This window comes from Apodemus sylvaticus, chromosome 18 (assembly GCF_947179515.1).
Source record: "Apodemus sylvaticus chromosome 18, mApoSyl1.1, whole genome shotgun sequence".
NCBI classification, from domain to species: domain Eukaryota; kingdom Metazoa; phylum Chordata; class Mammalia; order Rodentia; family Muridae; genus Apodemus; species Apodemus sylvaticus.
In genome coordinates this window covers 9,602,754-9,623,581 of record NC_067489.1, presented here as the reverse complement: position 1 = coordinate 9,623,581, position 20,828 = coordinate 9,602,754, and positions in this window count along the sequence as shown.

Sequence of the window (20,828 nt, the reverse complement as noted above, 5' to 3'; positions counted from 1 at the left end):
TCATCCCCTGTCTCCTTACTTTGAACAGAAATGGGAGATGAAATAAAAACAGTTTCACTGAGGTAGCTGAGGACTGATGACACACAACGATCGTCAAATATTTCATTCTTTCACCTGTTGGCATGGGGCTGAGGAACTAGGTGGCACCCTCAGGTGATGTCGGGTGTCTGGCATGACAGTTGGGTCACATCCAAGTACCTTTTACCCTTTTCAGGACACCCTGCTGTCCTGAAAGCAAGTACTGAAACCTCTTTTGTGTGTTTTTATCCTGAATGTCGTGAGCATAAAGTTGATACCTCTCGTGGATTGAAGAGGCTAAACCTAGCTCATCCTTCCATTCTAGCCCTGCCCCCTCTCCTGACTGAAACAAACTAAGCTGTAAGAGGGGTGGGGGAGTGCAGGAAGGGGGACAAATTTCTAAGAAGGAATGGGTTTCCTCTTTAAGAAAAATGGTTCATTTTGTACATCTCTTGGCATTCGCCGTTTAAACAGATTGAATTTCGTTCACACGATGTAGTGTCTCCATGATCCTCAGGGAAAACCTAACTGCACTGCACTGAGAGGCCTGGAGGCCTGTGGAGAGGCCTTCCCTCAGCATCCACCAACACAAGGGCACCGCCCTGGTTTGATGCTCTGCCCTTGGGCACTCTACAGTCTCACTGAGCTCTCCGAGGGACCCGCTCGCTTCCTTCTGAGGTCACTTTCTGTCTCCCCGTTTGTGCAGACAGACAGGACTGGCGTGGACTTAATGAGCTGGGCTGTGTGCTGCAGGGCAGCAGGAGATGCTTGGAACTGAGCTAGGCTTCTTCATCTGTGGACCTGGCTGGCTCAGTAGCAGCCTCTGTGTCTTCTCCTCACTGCCCACCCTTTACCCCTTCTGAGCATTGTCCTCCATCCCTGAATCCTCCCACCGGTATCCCCTCCCTCCCTCTGTCGTCCTATACCAGGGCCACATTCAACTTACTTTCTTTGCAAAACCCCACCTCACCCCTCCCCGTGTCCACCTGTGTCTGCATGAAAGTGGTCCCTGAGGCTTCGCCTCCAGACTCCCACAAACCCAGTCCTGTTCGTGGGTCCTCCTCGGGATGTCCCCAACATCATCCTTGTTTCTTTCCTTGCACTGCCACTTCCTGAATCAGGCACCGTAACTCTGCTACTGCTGGCATCCCTGCCTCATGTCTTTCTCTCCCACATTCTGCCCTATTAAAGTGATACCAAACTTTTTCAACCACTTCCCTGGAATGCACTCAGAATTAATCTTGGCTGCCTCCCAGGCACCTTGGGTCTGCTCTGACCCCAGCTTCAAGGACATCAGCCTTGATTTCTTTCAAACCCAGAGCCTGCTTCTCTGTCTCGGCTGCAAACATCTCTTATCGTGCCCATCCCCACAGACACTGGCATTCCTCGGGCTGTACGCTTGTTCCTTGAAAAACAGAAATAGCTTACATTCACTAGACAAGGAAAAGTACGTCCTTAGTACTCAGCCTGGGGAATTGAGAACTGTTCTCCCTGTGATGGGGAAACACACTGCCCTGGTGTTAGCACTGTGCAGCCTGGGAAACTCTAGCCCACGGTGGTGGTGGTGGTGGTGGTGGTGGTGGTGAGCACGCTCAGTGCAATGATGGATAAGATGTCTACACCGTGGTCTCCATGTTCTGTGCCCGAATGCCCGCAATCAAGTTCTTCCCATAGGAAGACTGAAGAGTGCCGTTCATTGGCCACGTCATCATGGAACATCCTCTCAACTTAAAATCCATGTCTTCGCTGGGCAGTGGTGGAACACGCCTGTAATCCCAGCACTTGGGAGGCAGAGGCAAGCGGATTTCTGAGTTCAGGCCAGCCTGGTCTATAGAGTGAGTTCCAGGACAGCCAGGGCTACACAGAAAAACCCTGTCTCGAAAAAAAAAAAACAACAACAACAAACAAAAAAATCATGTCCTCTCAGACAACCCGATTCTTCTCCCCAAAAGCTGTGCCACGAACCTATCAAATCTGTTCACTTAGAGACCCTAGTCATGTTCAATAATTCATCTAGATTTATGAATTAATCGAGATGAATTTCCCTGGGCAAAGTGGAAGATGCTCTCCATCTTCCTTCACGTCTTAGAGCTTTCATATATGGCCCAGCGTGTCTACTCATAGAAAAATGAAATAGCTGGGAAAAAAATAGCAAAAGTCGGCAGGGCCAGTTTCACCAGAAGGCTCCAATTGGCAATGGCTTGTAGCGCCCAGGGTATGTGAAGGCGTGTAAAGCACTGGGGTTTTTACTTACTGAACTCTCAGAGATGGAGAATGGAATGGGAGTCCCAAGCCTAGGAAGGAGTGGTGAGGAGTTTGTGCTGGGGATGTGAAGACGTCCTGGCAATGGTGGTGAGAGAGAATCAACCATGACAACTACAAAGCCACAGGACTGTTGGCAACACCACAAATTTGCACATCAACAGCTTAGGCGATCCGAGGACACACAGGAAAAACCTACTCACACACTCAGTTCCTTCCATGGCGCTCACAACAGCCTTTGGACAACTGTGTGGTTGTCCCTACACATCAAGCGGGTTGTCAGTTCTTGGCAAAGTCCAGCAAGGTGGCCTCCAATATCATCCGATTTGATTCTCCCAGGAGGCAAAGTCAGACACCACAGAGCAGGGCTAAGATGGCCTCTGCTTCACGACCAATTGCAAATCCCAACCTCCAGAACTTACCATCTAATGGTTTGGGATCCCGCACCCTGTCTTTGGGTCTAATTAATCTGCTAGACCTGCTCACAGAACTCAAGAAACATGTTTCATAGCTGGGCGGTGGTGACACATGCCTGTAATCCCAGTACTCCAGAGGCAGAGGCAGGAGGATTTCTTAGTTCAAGGCCAGCCTGGTCTACAGAGTGAGTTCCAGGACAGCCAGGGCTACACAGAGAAACCCTGTCTCAAAAAAAAAGCAAAGAAAGAAAGAAACATGTTTCATGGTTTATTATGAAGGATATGTTAAAGGGTACAAATAAAACCCTTAGCTGAGAGACGTGCAGGCCTCCATCTAGGTGAGTCCTAAGCACAGGTGCCTCTATCCCCCAGGATATGAGGGCCCGACTGCAGCGTGAGTAAGCTCTTACCTGCCCCAGGGGAGCCTCCATATGTTCGTTTGGAGGTCAGGACAGGGATAGATGTGAAGAAAGGTTATTGTACAAAAGGGTTTGACTTCAGCCCAACTGAGTGGAGAGAAAGTCCTGTGTGTTCAGATTCTTGACCTCTGTACCAGCGTGTCTGTCTCCTAAGAGCAAGGCCTATGGAACGGGGTCTCGGGATATGCTATCATTCCAACTAGGTCTTTATGGCTAGTCCGAAGCCAGAGGCAGGATAAACTAGAGCCTGTCACTCTGCCCCGGCCCTCAGAAGAGACCAGACTCTGAAAAGATGTGAAGGGAGGACTTCTGCTTTCTGGGGCTTGAATGCTCCAAGTGTGATCACAAAACACTTTTGCCTGGATCCCTTGGGCCATCCAGAGCTGCTTCAGAGAGCAAGGCCAAAAAGGCAAATTCTCTAACGACAGATGTACTGAAGTTCTAGTCATTGAGCACATGACCATAGCTGTGGAGTTTAGGAGTCAGAAACTGTGGCCAAAACCGAACACACATACATATATATTATTATATATTATGTGTATGTCTGTGTATATACATATGAATACTGTAATTGGCAGATCTCGTGTTATCTGTGTCATTTGTGGCCTGATTATGTCTATTCCCCAAAATTCATACTTTGACCCTTTTACCTTCAAGTAAGGCTAAGGAGGAGGGTTCTTTGGGGGTGATTTGGGAATAAGAGGGTGACCCTCATGATTAGCTTACTATCTTTATAATAAGTCTCATGGTCCCATCCCCCATGTGAAAGATCATGAATAAAATGTTGTCTATGGAGCAAGAATTAGGTCACACGAAATGGACCTAATTCACAGGGGTCACCTAAGAGTGTCAGAAAACAGGTATTACTTACATTGTGATTCATAACTGTAGCAAATTATAGCCATGACCTTATGATTGGGGTCACCACAGCATGAGGATATGTATTACAGGGTCACAGAGTTAGGAAGTGTGGTCACAGACCACACTGTTCTAGAGCTTACAAGTCGATAGTATTTTGTTATAGCATCCCTGAATGGACAAAGGAGTATACTACAGCCCAGTAAAAATAATTAAAATGGAGGGAGATGGAGATAGGACACAATAAAGTACCAGAGAAAGGATGGAAACTCTGTATTCAATGCAGATAGGAACTCAGCTGCTAGAACCTTAAAATCCTGAGCGTGTCCTGTCCCTTTGTCAACACCATGACCTGCCTGTGCAGTCCTTACCTTCGCCGTCTGCTGGATGGCGTCAACCAACAAGTACTAGTTACCGGTACTTTGTTCCCCGTGGCTGCACGGTCCTGAGTCATTCTGAACACTCTACCAGCCATGGCCTCCATCTGCCTAGCACGAGGCTGTCTGAGAGAAGAGCCTTCACCCAGCTGCACGGGACTCCTAAGGAGCTGCCAAATGTCAAATGTGTGGAGTAGAGGTTGGGGGACTGCTGCCTACCAGGTAACCCACCCCAGACAGCACTGAGAAGAATAAGAAAGCCTGCCCCTTGGAGGCTAGAGAGATGGTTCAGCGGTTAGGAGCACTGACTGCTCTTCTAAAGGTCCTGAGTTCAAGTCCCAGCAACCACATGGTGGCTCACAACAATCTATAATGAGATCTGATGCCTTCTTCTGGTGCATCTGAAGACAGCTACAGTGTACTTAGATATAATAAATAAATCTTTAAAAAGAAAAAGAAAGAGAAAAAGAAAGCCTGCCCCTGATCTGACTTGCTATCTCATTCCATAGCTATATATATATATATATATATATATATATATATATATATATATATATGGACTATAATATATATATCCTATAACACCAGTATATGATATTCTGTAATACAATTTCTAATACACATACAACATCCCGCTGTAGAAAAATCAGTTTTCTGGTTTTAGAAATCAGGTCATTTCTACAAAAAACCTGACCACCATGCCCGACCCACATTTCTCATTTGGGACTTACACAGTTGTTCTGGATGCAAATCACACTTAAAGCCAGGAGGCGCAGAACAGCTCAGGTCTGATGTTAGTTTGTCCCAACAGAGTCCTTCTCAGATCTGCCTTTACATTAAAAACAAAATCACATACAATAAATAAGTCTAAGATCACCTCTCAGCCTGGCCAATAGAAAGCAAACAGGAAACATATTTATCTGCTAGACTCATCTGCATTTATGAATCTGACTAGATTAGTGCTGTGCTATCAAAACTCACCTTGGGACATTTGATCCCCCCATATCAGATGACTTTCCTCAGAACTCAAGATATCCAAACATTTCTTATAAAAATTTTAAAAGATAATTTTAGCCTGATACAGTGACACATGCCTGCTAAGCTCTATCTCCAACCCAAAAGTCTGTTAATTTTCAAATGCAGTTCAAAAACCATAGGGAGTCTGACCTCAAGTATATGTTTAAATACTGGGGAAAAAATGCATGCAAATGTTCCTCAAGGCTACTTCTGAGGATGGATTGCTTCATCTGTATAGCTTACTGAATTTTCTTATTTTTGTGCAATGAAGATATGATTCTTCAATCATTAAAAACAAATGCATCTGGTAGGGGAGACACCATGATAAAATGCCGTACCACCATCACCACCATCACCATCACCACCACCACCACCACCACCCCTGTCCAGGCTCACATTAGAGTACGCAAGCCCAGAGACTCTCCCAAGTGGGTAAAATTTGGTTGCCTGCTTTGTGCGTCAAGGGACTGTATTCATGCCTCTCCCTGTTTGAAAAAGAAATAGTTAATTCTGTCCTCTCTAAATAAAGAGCACAGTCATTCACGTAACTGTACTAGGGAGGTAAGGGAGGGCGTGGATTATATAGTATCTCCAGTAACTGTTCTTGGTTAACAAGAAGAGTTTTTAAATTGTTAGTGACTTTCCACTATTATGTAGACCACTGGTTCACATCCTCCAGGGAGGAACACTGAAAAGGGAGCAGATGTTAGGCAAACTCACGTGTGTCTTTTGTTGTCTTAAAGCAGATGTGGGGGGAGTTGGGAAACCTCAGCGTAGCTGTTTAAGCTATACTGGAGAAAAGGACCCAAGTGAAACCAGGCATCAGCATTAAGGTCTTAGATCCCCTGGTGGGTGTGTTAAGGGTAGAGAGGGCCTGCCTGCCTGGCTGCCGGCCGCTAGCTGATGGGTACCAAACAGTATCCGATGCATTCTCTTCTTTCCAGGAGCAGAACTCTGAGGGTTAAATGTTTTTCTGTTGCTGCTGTTTGCAATCATTTGGGGTCTGGCAGAAGGGTTGGTCAAGCGCTGCCTTTTGGTTTTTGCTGTGAGTTTTTTCTGTCCTTTCATTTCCCTAAGCGATTCCATGTCCTTCAGAGCCGCGACTCGCACACTGTACACTACAGACGCCATTCTGGGCTTTCAGAAACTGTAATTTTGTGGCTGTGGGGCTCTGGCTGGAGGCAGATTGGACTCGGAGACCTTCGGTGGCAGGCACAGAGTATTAGGTGGAATGGGACGTTCTGGGCGTGGGAGGAGGCCAAGCGTCCGCGTGAGATCCAAGAGGACTGTCCTGGACCGCTGGGCTCCGGGCTGCGGTAGGTCTGGGTGATGCTACTGGTGCCTCTGACTGGCCTCGGCAACTCTGCCAAACCACTCGCTCTATGACCTGTAGTAAAGCACATTCCCCCGAGGGAGCCACGGGGAAAATAAAGAGGTTGGACTGGGTTGGTGGTTTTCACCATGACATTTCGGCCAGGGAGCCCTGTGTTTAAATGAACTTAATTGTACAGAAAACCAGCCAGGCCCAGAGCAACTTGAAGCCACTGTACTTCAGGTGGAGCCGAGAACTCTAAAGTCGGCACCCTGCCGCCACAAAACAGTTTGAGCCCTTAATTTTTCACATGCCCTCTAGATCTCCCTGGGCCTCGGTACAGTGGGGGTGGGGTGGGACTTCCTCCTGAGGTGGCAAAGCTGTGCATCTGGCCAGCCACACAAAGCCTTAGGAAGTTACTCTCTTCCAGTTTAGACACCGAACAAAAGAGTCAGAATGGTAACAGAAATTAAATATGGGATCCAGGTGGAAGGCAAATCACTTTCTGCTGCCTGTTTGGGTTCTTAGGCTGTCTATGAATTTGTTTTAACTCATCAGTAGGAGAAAAGCACTTCGGTCTTCACTCCATTGCGGGGGTTCGCGGGAGCATAACTGTTACAGGCGCTACAGAGAGGGTGTGGGCTGTCAGGGCGGCTGTGCGACAAGACGGACTCCCTCTGCTGATGAATGCTGTCTGGGAGCCCCTCTCTTCTTGGCTGGATCCATTTGTTGGCAACATTTCTTTTCTGTGTGCGCACAAAGGGAAAGTGTGTACTTTAAAGGCAATAGGCGTGAAAAGGAGAATTTGCTCAACACTAGCTGGCTCTCAATCTCTTTTAAATCAAGATCATCAATATGGCAAAGAAGCGAGTTTTAGGCGTGATAATATTCAGATCTTCTAAACCAGGCCGGTGGTGGCGCACGCCTGTAATCCCAGCACTTGGGAGGCAGAGGCAGGCGGATTTCTGAGTTCGAGGCCAGCCTGGTCTACAGAGTGAGTTCCAGGACAGCCAGGGCTATACAGAGAAACCCTGTCTCAAAAAAAAAAAAAAAAAACAAACTGGATCTTCTTCTTCCGGCCAAGATGGCTGAGGTTGCCCCTAACACAGCCACTGCCCTCCGGTGTCTGATGGAAGCTTCTCTTTCTTTCTCAATCATCCGCTCTTCTGAGGAACTATAATGACCGCAGCCTAGCCTTCCAGCCTCGCAAAGGTGAGGAGAGGCCCCAGCCACACAGTTTCATCAGCACCTTTGGATTATTTCCTGGGTGGGGTCCTGGTCTAGGGACAGGGCAGGGTTCCACAGTCATTAACTGTGGCTCAGCTCCGGGATGGCTGCCCTGGGCACCTTGCATGACCACCTTCCTCGAAAATCCGAGTATGCAGGACAAAACCAAACCAAAACAACCAAAACAACCAACCCAGCTCATCTCATGAATTAGAACTGAAATCACAGCTCATAGAAGAAAGTCAAGAGCATCTGTTGTGTTGCATCCTAAGGAAAAAAATCAATCCGTGGTTAAGATTATAGGATACAGGAAGGAAAAATGAGTAGCTTGGGGTCTGGTGCTGGAGTGTGCAGTTGGCATGTGGAGGCTCTAGGTCTGGTGCTGGAGTGTGCAGTTGGCATGTGGAGGCTCTAGGTCTGGTGCTGGAGTGTGCAGTTGGCATGTGGAGGCTCTGGGTCTGGTGCTGGAGTGTGCAGTTGGCATGTGGAGGCTCTGGGTTTGATCCCCAGGACCACAAAATGAGCACAAAGAAAAACATCCTGAAAATGAACCATCAGTGGAATCCAAAGCACTCTCAGTAGCTAAGGGCCTTTTCTGAAGGAAATAGCAAATCACACCCCAAGGAAGTGGTTCCTAGGACTTCCACCACTGAGGAGAAACATGACACACCTTCGCCTGTTCCTAACATTTAAGTTCTTCAGCTAAAAACCCAACCCAGTGTACATAAATGAAACAAAAGAAGACTCCGTGAAAGACAGCGAAGGAAAGAGACCGAGATCCCCATCTGGCCTCAGCTCCAGGGCCCTTGACTCACACTTCCCAGACTTGGGACTGGGGTGGGGGGAGGGGCAGCAGCCTGCTGCACCATGAGGGAAGGCAATGACTGTCCCCAAAGAAGTCTGTTTCCTCCAACTGATGGCAGGAAAGGAAGCCTAAAAGCGGTCTGAGGAGAAGGCACTCTGCTGCAGATAGAGACCTCAGAACGTCTCAAGGCTGCGAGCTGCAAAGGTCTGAGCGCAGCACCCACCGTGCCCCAGTGTTCACGTCTGGTTGGGGTACAGGTCCTTGTGGCCAGCGCTGCATGCCTGAGGTCTCCATGCAGTGGAAACGGGCTGAGCTATCTGGAAGAGGCCTGTGTTCATGGCATTGTAAGACGTGGACAAACAGGAAGGAGCATTTGTTATTTGAGGGGCAGGACTTGGTATACTTTTTCTGCTTGAGTTTAAATAGCGACCTTGAATATTGGTGTCTACCATATCTCGACCTGTATCCTGTAACTCTAGCTGCTTGACAGACCTTGAATTCACCATGGAAAGCATCATAGACTCCATCAAAGAGCCAATGAGCTGATGCTGCTTAAAGCTGGGGCACTTGCCTAAGCAAGTGAAGCCCTAGGCATGCAAACACACACACACACACACACACACACACACACACTGGAGAAATACAGAAGAAAGAAGGCATGTGAAGGGCTAGAGAGATGGCTCAGTGGTTAAGAGCACTGACTGCAGTTCTGAAGGTCCTGAGTTCAAACCCCAGCAACCACATGGTGGTTTACAACCATCCCTAATGAGATCTGGCACCCTCTTCTGGTGTGTCTGAAGACAGCTACTTAACATATAACAAGAAGGCATGTGAAATGATCTCCCCTCAATGGTGTGACAGTTTTCTGGGATTTCTTGAATGTCAAAGTACTAGAGGGTGCTGTGACAAGTGCCCATGTCCCTGTTGCCTCACACCTCACTGGGCTTCTTGTTGGAGGCCGAGCACCTGGGCTGTGGTCTGCCCCGGGGTGCAGTAAAGTCGTGAATCCGGGTTACGTTCAGCTGTGGATGCTGCCCGGATTACATCGCTAGATTGAGTCCTTGGAATAGTGAGCCTGCGGCGCCACAGCCTGAAGGACCTGCTGCATCTTAACAAGGTCTTGTAAAGCAGAAGTAGACAAACCAGTGATCGAGGAGCCTCCTGAGTACCCGCGGGCCAGGGTTCTTGAGAGCGCTGTCTTGCTCAGCACTCAGATGAGGGCGCACTGGTATCTGGCGTCCCATGTTTGGAAATATAAAATGGCCAAGTCAATAGTCAAAGCGGGCAGTGGGCCTCGTGGGAAGGCTGTAAACAGCCAGGAGTTCCCACACATTTCCCTTTATGAGTCTTGAGGGCCAGCCTGGGCAACAGTGATATGGGCTGGTGCTCTCTTCTCTGAAGATCACACTGGCCTTCTGGTAGCAACACAAACAACATCACAAGCAGTGTAACAAAGAAGCCACAGAAACAAATCCAGCATTTCTACATGACTGGATGTCGGCTTTCCGTGTCCAAGAGAAACCTCCCAAAATTACAAGTGATGTGACTTGTTCCGGCAAAGCATGGGTTTGAGGGACACACTCCAGGTGTCGTGCTTGGGAGTGGTATACATGCACGCACTGGCACAGAAACACGCACACACACTGGTGCACGTGCACACATTTACCTATGCAAACTGCTTTGTCCTGGGAAATGTCTTCAGTCCAAGCAGGCGATACTGTCGCAATCGTGGGATAGTATACAGGAAATTGATGTGTCACCGCCGTGTGGTTCACCTAGATGCTCCACTGATGTTGACTCTGCTCTAGGGACACGTGCTGGGTGAAAAGAATTAGAGGGGAAGAGTGGCCACCAGTAAGACAGAGAGACCCACTGGGAGAAAATGGCGCTATTGGCACAGAGATAAAAGACCTGGAAGCCACGGGGTATGATTTTCAAACTAGAAAAGTGATTTTGGCTTTTGAATTAAAACAAAAGGAAACGAAACTACATTTTGATGTTGGTTCTGATTATTCAGTGCACTGCATGTGCCCCGGCCGACCTTGAAAATTATTTATCATGAAAGCAACACAAAAGAGCCCAGAGCTCTAGACAAAGGAACGACCGACCACTCGCTGCTGCCTTCACAGCCCGGCCTCTGTGCCAAAGACAACTGCGTGTTCTTGGGAGCAAATGAGGACTTCTGTGCATCTTGTGCTGGAGTCTGAGGGAGAGTAGATAGTCCACAGAGGACAGAGCAGTCTGATCCAGCAGCAGCAGCTTGAGAAGGAGCCGGGCGGAGTGTTCAGATCCTATCTGTGGCACAGCGTCTGAACAAATAAGGCTGCGCCACAGAGAAATACACAGCGGGAGGTGAGGGAAGTGCAGTTCCCCAAAGCCGGTCTTTAGCTGGCTAGAGCTAGTTGTGTCTCGGACTAACTCCTTGTCTTCCCAATAGGAGTCACGTGCTCTCACAGAGCACAATCAGCCCAGAGACCACATAGACATGGCATCTGTGGTAATCAGCCTCAGTGATTTTTGCCCTGTTTGTAACTCAGGGAGAACCACAGAAAGGCACCCCGTTTCATCCATTCGCAGTGACTTTCCAGTGAGGTCCCAGCCCAGCACACGGCCCCCACCAGGACCTAGGAACTCTAGCCACTGTGAGCTTTTGGTTCTGGGTACAGACCCCAGAGGGCCACTGGAGCCACACCCTCTGCAGGGCTCCCACCCTGGCTGGCTGCAGGAGTCTGCCCTGTATTGGTCACACTGTTAATCTCTTCCCTCGGGGCCTTGTTTATTTCCATACTCTGGAACACTTGACTAAACTAGGTAGGAAATCTTGGAGAAGCCTGGATAAGCAAGGTAAAGACAATAAATAGGACCCTAACTGTCAATAGCAGCTCCCCCATAGTGGCCTGCAGCCTCCTGGGACCCAGTGACAGTTGCTTTAACTCCTATATTCATGTAACTAACCTTAGCATGATTTCTCCCAAGACACTGACACCACTACAACAGGGCTCTAATGTATTGGTAGCCAGTATGTCTGGCAACTAGGAGGTTAAAAATGGGAGCATGGCCTCCACTGCTGGTGGGGTTGCAAACAGGTACAACCACTCTGGAAATCAGTCTGGCGGTTCCTCAGAAAACTGGGCACGTCACTTCCGGAGGATCCTGCTATACCACCTGCATATAGGATTCCCCAGCATGTAATAAGGATACGTGCTCAACTATGTTCATAGCAGCCTTATTTATAATAGCCAGAAGCTGGAAAGAACCCAGGTATCCCTCAACAGAAGAATGGATGCAAAAAAAATGTGTTATATATACACAATGGAGTACTATTCAGCCATTAGAAACAATGAATTCATGAAATTCTTAGACAAATGGATGGAGCTGGAAAACATCATACTAAGTGAGGCAACCCAGACTCAAAAGGTGAATCATGGTATGCACTCACTAATAAGTGGATATTAGCCTAGAAAATTGAAATACCCAAAACATAATCCACACATTAAATGAGGTACAAGAAGAATGGAGGAGTGGCCCCTAGTTCTGGAAAGACCAGGGTAGCAGTATAGGGCAAAACCAGAGCAGGGAAGTGGGAAGGGGTGGATGGGAGAACAGGGGGAGGGAAGAGGGCTTATGGGACTTTCAGGGAGTGGGGAGCCAGGAAAGGGGAAATCATTTGAAATGTAAATAAAAAATATATCGAATAAAAAAAATCAAAAAAAAAAAAAATGGGAGCATGGAGTTGTCTCTAACCACCACAGAAATGTCACTGCAGCCAAAGAGCTCCAACTTTCTCGGGTGGTAGTAACCCAGAAGAAAATGAGCCTATCAGATTAGGAACAATTTAGCTGTTGGGAGATAGAGCCCTTTTGTAGGTTGATATTATATGTGTATAATTTTAAAACATCTCCAGTCTGCAGATATAGCTGCCCGACTAGAACCTGGAGGCAGGAACTGATGCAGAGGCCATGGAGGGGTGCTGCTTACTGGCTTGCTCCTCCTGGCTTGCTTAGCACACTTTCTTATAAAACCCAGGGCCACCAGCCCAGGGATGGCCCCACCCACAACGGGCTGGGCCCGGTCCCATCAACCCCTGTTTAGGAAAATGCCCTACAGCTGGATGTCACAGAGGCTGTTTCTCAATAGGCTTTTTTTTTTTTTTTCAAAGACTCTGGCTTTCCGCAAGTTGACCCGACCCAGCACCAGCCTGAAGGGGCTGATGCAGAGCAGTCCGGGAGTCTCTGACACTCGGTCTCTGCCCTGGAAGAGCAGCTAAGAGCTGAGCCTGGCCCGGGCTGTGAGCAGGTCCTTGGCGCTCAGTAGCTCACTCGAGAAAGGCTTTGTTTTTGTTGCTGTGCTAGAGATCAAACCCCAGCCTGGCACAAGCTACAGGAGCCCTTAACCGCAGAGCTGCATCCCGAATCCCGAAATCTGCCTATTGATATAAAAGAAACATCATGTCTGCAGATATAAAAGGAACATTATGTCGGCATAGACGCTCCTATGGAAAAATTAAAGCAACAGGTGGTGGGCCTCCGGACTTTTTCAGCGATTCAGCGAGCGTCTAGTCGAGGCACCTTCGGCTGTGACCATTTACACTGTGAGACCCCTTCCATCAGAGCCAATACTCAACTCCTCCCCCCCAGAACCTGTATGTTTACACAGACCAGCTATTCTTACAGACCATCCGACCACATCAAAGCCCGAGACCAAACAGGAACCCCCACCCCAGATGCCTGCAGTCTGCCTAGATAAGAAACGGCAGGCTGCGGGAGCCCCCACCCTACGGTTCCTCAGACACAACTTTTGAATGTTGTTTTTCCTTTGTCAAAATGTGTTTTGATACTCGGAAAGAATCCCGTAGTCTCCCTCCCTGTCTCCTTTCCCCCCATTCATCCTCCTTTCCTTTCAGAGACCTCCCTGGACAGCCAAAGGTCTTAGTAATAATTGCATTTCCTCCAACCTTGTAAACTGTCTGACCTTCCTTTCCCTAGACCATAGATACACTGTTGCTGACACGGAAGGAGGGCCCAGGAGCAGGCCTATGTCGCTCTGCTTTAGAAAATCAGGGCTGTCTTGCCTCCAATGACCGTGTTCATTGTTCCTGCCACACCATGGCTACACAGCGAAACCGTGTCCCGAAAAAAACCCTAAAAAAGGAAAAAAAAAAAAGGAAAAAAAAAAAAACCATCAAAGAGGACCAGGAGGCCAGGTTCTCCCAGCATCCTTCAGTCTTGACCTGCTACAGGTTAAGGCTGGGATACCCTGCCCCACCCTAAACTTCCTGACCCCGGGGCTAGGCTGCCCTTCCCTATATAATCCAGCCGCAGGCTGCCGGGTCTTTTTGTCTTCCCTGTGGGGTCTTCTCGCTCTCCCCTCCCCTCACGTGTCTTTTCCTTTCATTTCTGATTTTTGTCAGGTTGAGGGCATTTCAAGTGTTTCCCACAAACGACTTCAGCTCACAATCTTCAGTGGAAGTTGTTTATCCAGTGTCTTAAGATATTATTGTTGTGGTAACGAGCCACAGCTTATTATTAAAATTCCATGAATTTGGAAACTGGCTTGAGAATTACTTTCTTTTTTCAATTCCTCTGATATAAATAGGCGTATAAACTTAGGTATTGTGGCATTGCCTAAACATGCGTGGTTTAAGCTGTTTTAGTCAGAGTTAAAAAGCCCTGTCCTCAGTCCCAGAAATGAGACCTAAAGGAAAAGCAGTTTCCTTTCAGCTGTTCACAAGGAAGCCCAATTCCTAAGCCCGAGTGAGCTGGGCCATCTGCCACTGTGGGCTGCCTCCCCGTGGGACGTCTTAAATGTTCCTTCTTATCACGGGTTCTGTTCCTGCAGGCCACTTCAGGTGCGTGGCTGCCTCTCTTGGATGTGATGCCACTATAAATGTCATCTGTGTGACGAATCACCCAGCGCTCATGGGTACTGCTGCCTGTCTCCTTTTAAAAGCTCATCCATGCCGTAAGCGTGTCCTGTGCCTACTGACAAATCCTAAGTGACGGTTTCTCCTCAGTGTATACTCATCGGCCTTAGCTTCCAGCCGCCTCTGTTCCTGTTGCCCTTGTGTCCTTGGGTGGAAGGCCTGGGCCTCATGAGAGCCTGGCCTGGTCATCAGACGTCCTGGCAGCTAGCGACCTGATTAGGTAAGTGCTGCAGATCCTGGACGGCAGAGTGAAGGAGCGGTTCTCACCTGGGATCCTGCTCACCAGGAGCTAAGCTCAGACACTCTTGCCCCACAAGTCCTGGCACTGAGCCAAGGAGAGCCCAGACAAACACCTAACAAGGCTAGGTCATCCCAGCCATACGATCAGAACTGCTGGCCCGGGGCTTTTATGTCAAAGGACTATTTGTCATAATTAGCCTACCAAAAATGTGTGTCAGGTAATCCACTAGGCCTGTTGTGGAAGTTTGGTTGATGAACGTTCCTCAGGGGCTCAGTCCTTTGAACATTTGGTCCCCAGTCGGTGCTGTTGGGCTTTAGGAGGTGTGGCCTTTAATAGAGGCAGGCTTTGGGGAGATATAGCCTACCCTGCTTCCAATTCTGCTTTCTACTTGCTGTTAGAAGTGTGAGCTCTTGGCTTCCTCGAGACACCTTGCATGCCGCTTGCTGCCAAGCCTCTCCGCTGTGACTGTCTCTCATTTCTCTGTAACCATCGGTTGTGCCATGACTGTAATCTCTTCTATGGGTTGTTCTGGGTGGTGGCAGTTTGTCACAATGGAAAAGTGACACCTACACTTGCAACGACTTTTCTGAACCTAAGTCCTAGACGCAGACAGGACGAGCATACAAGTCCCCAGCAGAGGAGTAGGGGGCGTCATGGAACACGACCCACCCTCCACCGAGTCCTGTTGACAGAGCCCTGGGCAGTACGGAGTCTGCACAGGCCTGAAGTTCAACTCTGGGTCCAAAGAGGACGCTGCACAGCCATTTGCCTGGGAAAGCTTAGGGCAGTTCCGTCCTGGGGGTGGGAAGGTTTCCAGACAGCATGTGACGACAGGAGTCATAAGCAAGAGAAAGTCACAAGGAAGGGAAAGGCCTCCTCCTCTTCTTCCTCTTCTTCCTCCTCCTCCTTTCTTTCCTCCTCCTCCCTCTGCTCTTTCTCCATCCTCCCTCTCCTCCTCCTCTTTTTCCTTCTCTTTTGGCTTAATATTTCTTATGGTATTAACTGATTTCAGTGAAACTTTGGCTTGTTGTTTTCTGTACAAAAATCCTTTAAACTGCATTCTAGAACGATCGAGTTTTCTTATGCCTTGAGGCATCCAGGGATACACTTTTCTATAGAAGGTGCCTCTGTACCTAAGACCCCACCCAGCCCTAGCCCTCTTCTTTCTGGAAGATGGAATGATTAGAGAAGACTCCACCCAGCCCTAGCCCTCTTCTTTCAGGAAGATGGAATGATTAGAGAAGTGGCAGGCCCAGAGCAGGTACCACCGGATTCCCTGCCCTGGAACATTCCTGGAGCGCCTTCCGGGAGTGCTTTTCTCCTTGCTATAACACAACACTTGACTAAAAACAACTTATTTTGGCTCAGTGAAGCTATAGTCTCCTTTTGTACACTGACCTACTGTCAGTCTCTCTAAAACACCCACAGAGACACACAGACATTCCCAGAAGTAATACCTCCAGCTCCCCAGAATCCCTGATCTGGGGATTGACACCCAAAAATTAAACTTCAGAAAAACCACACTGGACTGAGCTGACATTTTTAGGACTCCAGCTAGGAAGCTAATGGCCCTCAAAGCTGGTAGCCAGAGACCATTACAGTGGAAGGAACCAACAACAACAGGAAGGTTATGTTTTTTTGTCTACAAAGCCGCTAGCTCTTTGATGTTTTCTATTATACTGTTGTAAAAAGAAACAAAGCATTGGCCAGTCCTCTCTCCTCGTCCCTTCTGAACTGGAGGAATTCCTGAGCAGTCGTCTCTTCTCAGTACACTTGATTAAGTGCAGTAAGAATCTTGGAAAAGGGACACAATTAGAAACACTGGTTAGATTATCAAGGCTTTGATGGGAAGGTCTGTAGGGATGTGTCCAGCGTGATTAGACCCTATGGTATTTTCAGCTGCCTTTCTAGAGTTAATATTTAGGCTGGTGTCTAAGTGGTAGGCTTCAGCCTTTCATGTAGCTCACTTCCTGACGGAAACTTTAGAGACCTTAAGATGTGACTAAGAAAGGAATCCACCCAAGTTAGTGGCTCCAAAGCCAAGTCCGTAGCTGCCGTTTGATGTGTAGTCTCAGGTAGCATTTTAAAAGACAAAGCTCAGATTCCCTAGACTGTGGGGCAGGGTAGGGGTGGAGTCCAACAAGATAAAGCAGCTTTCTGATAAGATAAATTCCTTTTCTGGCTAGGTGTGGGTGTCGGTGTTTTCTCCCAATTCAGAATTTAAAATCTTAATCCTCAGGGGGGCAGAGTGAGGATGTGAGGCCTTGGGCAGTGATTCTGAGCCTCAAGATGGTGTTTGGGCCCTGAAATGGAAGCGCCAGCCAGAGAGTTGTCTGCCCTTTCCCACCGAGAACACAGAAGGGAGGCAGTAGACTTTTTGTGATCAGGGAATCTGCTAATCTCCAGAAAGGTGAAGACAATACATTAGCGGTTCCTTGAGCCACTCAGAATAAGATGTTTTATTCTGACAGCATAAAGGTGCTATGCTCGGTAAATGATTGGTCAAAAATCCACTGAGAACAGGTTTGTGAGCAAGAATAATCTGAGTCTGTACAAAGATACTGGTATAAATCTCAAGGTTCAGTGGTGTGGTTTATTTTTTGACGGACAAGAAAACTGTTTAGAGAGATTTTGTTTCAGTAGGAAACTCTAGCACCCCCAGTTTCCCGTCTCCGCCCCCCACAGTATGGAGCCTCCATTTCTCTCTCCCTCTCAAATCTGCTGCAGCACCACAAACCAGAGCCTCGCGCTCCTGCCTCCCTCCCCACTAACTTGGAGACTGCGTGCTAGCTGCCATCTTCCCAGAGTGGTAAGCAGAAGTAGGGCTACCTTTAGACTGCCCTGTTGTCCACCTCCAGGCCGTCCAAACTGTCTAAGATGCCCTATGGACTCAGATAATGCTTGGCAACCATTAGCTGTATTTTGTTTCTTTTCACCTTCCTAGAAATCCCCTTCATTAGATGCTCAATCACCAGCAAACCCCTGATAAGATCCGAGGCACCACCCCCAAAGGGTGTTTGGCTGATTCGGTAACTAGGGGCTTGTTGGGAAGTGTGTTCCGAAGGGACCTCAGATGGTGGACTCAATCTTGTCAGACTCAAACCGTCCTCTCTGAACCCTTTCAGCAGGTACCACCAGGCTTCACTCTCCAGCCTTTTAGAGCCCTATATTAACAAGGAACTGTCTAAGAGCTTGTGTGGTTGAGGGAGGTAGCTCAGTGATAAGAGAGTGTGTTTATTACCTGGGTGCCATCGGCAGCCCTGGAGCAAAGAATTCAGTAGTCAGTTCATCCGGCCTCCTCAGTATACACACTTGATCTAGTTCCTCATCCTTTACAACCCCTGGGTGGTGTCTTCCCACCTTCCCGGCCTTCAGCAGTTTCAGGTCGTTAAGGTCAGCTGAGCTAGAATACCCCACCCCACCCCACCCCCACCGCTCCCCTTGTCTCCTCTTACGGACTGTACCATGTATGCATGGTACACACAGGCGCACAAGCAGGCTCCCTGTATCCAGATCCCTACTTGTTCTCACTGTATTGGGTGGAACCCACACTTGCCCACTGTGGGACCCCCTGCAGCGGTCCTGTAGCCTATTGGGGTGGATCTGAATACAGCCTCCCTCGCCCTTTTACCAAGTACCACGAGTAATCTTTAACACCTTTAAAATGATTGTGACTTTTCAAGAGGGAATAAATATCACCCTTGATAGGGAAGACTTGGGAGTGAGTGATTCACATGAGATACCAGATACAGAAGCGCTTTTAAAAATAGAGTCCAAGAAGGAAGGGCAAATGTAGTTACTATTCTTCTCGGTATTTTATTATAATCATATCATTTCCTGAGGAGGAAACAGAAAATCAGGAAAAGGTCTTGGCCTTCGGCCGTCTGGGAACGTGGAGGGTGGGGGAGGGTCAGGAGGAGGAAGCCACTGGCCCTGGCCTGTGGGTGGGGAGGCTTTCAAGGACGTGGGGGACACTGGGGGACACTTCCACTCTGCTTCCAGGCTGTTAGGAGTGAAGGCTGTTCGAGGTGCAAGGGACAGCTGGTAGCCCTGGGTAGCGCTTGCCTTGTTGAAAGAGGAGGCTGGCTAATGGCCTCCGTCGCTGCACTCCTGCGGGAAGCTCTACACTACGGGAAGAATTATGCTCAGGTTATCCTCGGACAGAAAGGACCTCTGTGCTTCCCAATACATGCTCGTCATCAGCTTCGTGATGGCTGCCCCTCCTGTCCATTATCCGTGAACTAGAGGTCTCTGACGAGGTGATTTCCATAGCAGAGACCCTGCAGCTGCAGACCATGGCTGTATAAAGCAGCAGGGTTTCTTTTTCCTTCAAATTTTTATTAGATATTTGCTTTATTTACATTTCAAATGTTATTCCCTTTCCTCGTTTCCCCTCCTAAAACCCCCTAACCCATCCCCACTCCCAGTGCAGCGGTTCTTAATCTGTGGGTCAAGACCCCTACGGGGGTCAAAGGACCTTTTCACAGGGGTTGCATGACACTTGCACAGGGATCATCTAAAATGATTGGAAAACACATTACAGTTCCTAACAGCAGCTACAGTTATGGAGTGGCAATGACAATGTTATGGTTGGAGGTCACCACAGCACGAGGAACTGTAAAAAGGGTCACAGGGTTAGGAAGGTTGAAAGCCACCACCGCCCTGGAGCATCATGGCTGTGGAGAGACAGAAGGTGGCCAGTGGAGAACCAACTCCATCTTGGGTTATTTTAGTCCTTTAAATAATCTTTTACCTTTGTATCCGACCTAACATTCCTGGGACTATTAAGTAAAGGTCTCAGCTGTATCATTAACCCGTGTCCTCCTTCAACCGGGACACTAATGACGTCACCACCCAAGACTGAGAAGATTTTTCCCTGGTATGAAGCCCCCTTACCTCATGCTCCTACCAAGATCAATAAGAAAAAGAAAGTGCTGACTTACAACTTCTTTTGTTTTGTGATAATAAAACTTTGTGCGCTTCTTTCATGGTGAGACTTGTCAGGCCGACCTGAATCTGTGTCCTGAGCCACACCTCAGAGGACACCCTCCCTCTCCTTCGACAAGAGCTGTGTTGCATCAATCCACTAATATCTCAGTAAGTTGGGCCTTGTACATTTTGAATTCAGAGTGAGGCGACACAGTTGATAAGTAGCTAAGTAAAAAACAATTTCTACATCAATGAATTCTATTTTATTCAATAAAGGCCAATTCAGCCTAAAATCTACAGCTTCCTCCAACTGACTATTCAGAAAAGGGCTGTTAGGCAAGATCTTTCTCGATCTCAAAATAAACCTGTATGTGTAAAGACTGCCTGTTTATGAAGCCAGACTGTATAATAATCCTCTCACAGACTTTGACAACAGCATGGCTCAGAGAACTAAGTGATCCACAACACATCCCCAGGACCTGAGAGACGTCCCTTGCAGAGCCACCATCTCTACTTACCCCTCTCCCTTGCTAACCGGTGAGCTCTTCCACAGGAGTTTAGTGCCATTTAAAAGTGTTCTAGAATTTAGCATTTGGGGTAGCAGGCCTGGCCTTCTGAGTTATCAGAATTTCAGTTTAGTTTAACTTACCTTGACCATTGATCCCGGCAGGATGTAGCCTTAGAGGCAGCCAGTGCTGCACCTGTAAACCACCGCGTTGAGAAGTCTTTGCTTGCTGTATTTGCAAATACCCTGTGGCTGCCTGTTCTCTGTTACTGCAAGAGTCTGAGTTGTCCCAGACAGGCCAGGTCTGAGCTGACTTGAGAAGGTTCTCTCTGTGCTGTGTGTACCCCTTGAATGTTCTTAAACACTTTAGAAGGCGAAGAAGGCAGTTCGTTGTTTACCTACAGTGCTTGTCTTTTACCAAAGCATACAATTGTGGGCAGTTTTATTTATCTGATATGTGTGTACAGGACAGAGTGAGTGTAGGTACAAGTCCTCGTGTGAGTGCTCGTGAAGTTGGTG